Genomic DNA, 3390 nt, shown 5'->3' on the forward strand with positions numbered 1-3390 from the left:
CTTCTCTTCTCTAAAAATGTATGGTAAACAGATTATCCTCAAGCCTTCCAGCCCACTTTCATATTTGATTAAAATTCATCAGTTCAAAAGTTATTGCTGGTAGAAAAACAGATGCAACTGCCTGAGTTGATCCCTTTGAAAAACCTTCTGCAGCGGAGGCACAGGTGGGGTGTTGGTGAGCTACGGAGCACCTGGCAGAAGACACGAGGGATCGTAATGAGACAAATTCCCTGGGTGAGGCCAACCCACCAGTTCTAAACTTCATTTTCTCCTCTACATCCTAATGCTGCCAAGTGCCCAGACCCATAATCCTGACTGTGGCTACCACTGGTGAATTACTTAATATTACATAGGGACATGTGCTCTGAACCATTTTTCTCCTTCCCTTGTGCCCAACCAGACTTGTTCCACCTCATACCTGCTTGTCAGTATCCTGTGGCTTGCCCAGCTGACCCGGTACATAAAAGCTGCGGCTATATGAGCTGCGTGGTTTTCCACTTAGGAGAGGTGGGCCGGGGAGGTCTTCCTGCTACAGGAAGGCAGAGGAGCACCTGGGTCCTCACCTGAATTCTTAATCTTGGTCCTTCTTCCTTGGACTGTCCTTTCTCTGTACCTCAACGTACTTCAGCATCTGCAAAGCGCAGGTCTCCAGTGTGGAAGAAGACATCACATACACCTCTTTCATGTTTAAGGCTTAAAGTCTGCTGTTGCCACTCCACCAAAGGGACGCATATTTTCCCATGTACTAGTCTACCAAAAGCTGAAATGTGGTGATTTCTCTCTTCCAGCTGAGAGCCAAAAAAACATCCTCCTGCTCAGATCCTTCATTACAGCAAAGTCAACTAAATTAGCTGCCCGGGGGATCAGATGAATGCCTGGAAAATGTAAAAAAAGATTAAAGGGAAAAAAACAAAAAACAAAACCACAGCTATTGACACTGGTAAATGTGTCTTAAATAAAACTTTTGAAAACACAATTCAAACACACCCCAGTCATTCTCCAATCCCCTGCAAAACTTAATGAGATTAGTTTTTCTTACAGTCCCCCATTGATCTGTGAAGTGCAAAGAGAGAGTCAGAACTGCAAATGAAAAATTGTGGGTGCGGGGCTAGATGCTGATCGCATTTACAGGAGTGTAATTCCAACCCAACCCCTTGCAGACCCCGCTGGCATTATTCCGGGAAGCCACAGTGGCAACTGCTGGGTTGTGATGTGTGGCCAAAGGTCTGCCTTGAATGACAGAAGCAAAAAGTGATGCTGAAGAAGTCCACCTCGGGCACCAAATGCCATGAAAAAAAAAAAAAAAAAAAAAAAAAAAAAAAAAAAAAAAAAAAAAAAAATCAAACTTTAGGTAGCTTTTTTGCTTCTTCAGTAGGAAAGGAGGAGATAATTACCTCTTTGATTTATGGATCATAAAAGGGGGGTGTATTTTAATCAAAAAGAATCCCTCCGCATTTGCACACTGTTTTCAAGCCTCTGATAACCCAGCCCAACAGGGAGAGAATGAACAGACTCTGCCAACTCCCTTGCAGAAAAAGAGCACAGACTTGGTCTCTCCCGACTTGCAATAAACGTTCCCTACTCACACAAAAATAAACACAGGGGTTCTTCAGGCGTGCAAGTCTTTTAAGATCTATTTAACCCAGCTTAATGCAGAAAGATCACAAGCTTGATTTAGGCTTGGTCAGGGCTGGCTATTTGCTTAAAGCAAATTCTCTGTTTACCCTGGGAAAACCAGGGAGCTTTTCCTTGCCCATTTATTTCCATCCTCGCCCTGTTCAGGATTTCTGCTCACAGAGGAACAGCTGCAGGAAATTTAGAAAGTGGAAACCACCCCACAGAGTGCCCCACATGCCCTGTGCTGGTGTGGAAGCGGTGGTCTACACGTGTGTTCCAGGGAAAGTGGGTGAAATTCCCATCAGTAACCCCGAGGGAGCTTCAACAAGAAGAGAATCTGCCTTATTTTCCTGGGTTGGATGTCAGATGAGACATCATGTTGCTCCACTCCTCCTGCAGATGGATTTGGTGCACAGAGTAGTGTCCCAGGAGATGGCACCTGGTTGGAATGAGACATGGCAGAGGGACCCTGTTACTTCCTAGGAGAAGAGAACTGGAGAAGCTTCCTCGGCAGAGTCATAAAAGGGTTACTAGAAAAAGGAAAAGTTGGTTTGGAAGAGCAGTAAATGAGTAATTTTGTGGAAAGAAGGGGAGAGCGAAGAAGGCAGGAAAAATGTGCCCTCTGCAGAGACACACTGCTTTCCTTAAGTCACTGTTTGGTGTTATAAGCTCTGTTAACAGTGAAACAGTGCTCTTCCGGAAAGAGCAGGTCCTCAAGCAGGTCCTGAGCTCCCCAGGAGAAAGTCTGTGGCAGCACAGATGCCACCACAGCAGGACAGCAGAAGGCAGAACAAGTCAGGTTTGCATCAAACCATGGGCACGGGTGCCCTGACAGCCAGAGCACACTCCCCCCTCTCTGCCCTGGGGCACCAGCTCTCGGACACCCAAGAGCTGATCTCTCAAAGCCACAGGCAATCTCCTCAGCAAGAAGAGAGCCCAGGACATCACTAGTTTTGGATGAAGCTGAAACAGGGCCACTGCCCCTGGGCTCCATCCCTACTCCACTGGGGACAACTCTGCTCTCTGTGTGAGGTTTGCACTTGCCTTTGGCTTCTGGTGCAGAAGAAGGGGCTCCACACAAGGGCACCCCAATGTCCCCAGCACTCAGGTCAGAGGTAATGCAGCAGCTGCTGGTCGAGATGCTCCGTGAGTGCCTGGACAGGCAACCCTGGGCTCTGGCACCGTGAATTACCTTCTGGTGCCCTCTAGTGCCAACAGCTAAGTAAGGTGGCCTTGCACAGAGCCAGGTGGGAGGAGGATGGTGGGTGCTGGAGTTGCATCTCTGCCTCCATTGATCATCATCCCCACTCACCCCAAACCCTGTCAAAGGGCTGCTGGCGGTGTACCAAGGTGCCCGTTTTAAGCAGGGAAAGAATCTACACTCTGGAAAGATCCTCTCAAATCCCTGAGCAGACCCCGCACACTGGGTCCCTTTCGACTCAAACCAAAAGGCTGTGAGCTCACCAGGAAGCAAAAGAGGTCAGGGATGGAGGTCCCGCAGGAAGCCTGAATCCCTTTCTGGTGCATCATGTGGCAGGGAGACCAACAGGCTCTTGCAGCACACCGGAGATGTGTTGGGATCCAGTGACGAGGGTCCCAACCACTCCCTCTCAAGTGTTGCAGGAGGACTCAACCATAGGCTTACAAAGATGCTCCCACAGAGTCTCTCAATGAGGTAGAACTATAGACTACAGTTCCTGAGGAGAAAGGGAGGGCTAAAGATACCCGATTGAGCCATCTGTGCCACAGTTGAGGGTCAGGTCACTGTGTGAC

The sequence above is a fragment of the Charadrius vociferus genome, unplaced genomic scaffold, assembly GCF_000708025.1.
Source record: "Charadrius vociferus isolate BGI_N301 unplaced genomic scaffold, ASM70802v2 scaffold411, whole genome shotgun sequence".
NCBI classification, from domain to species: domain Eukaryota; kingdom Metazoa; phylum Chordata; class Aves; order Charadriiformes; family Charadriidae; genus Charadrius; species Charadrius vociferus.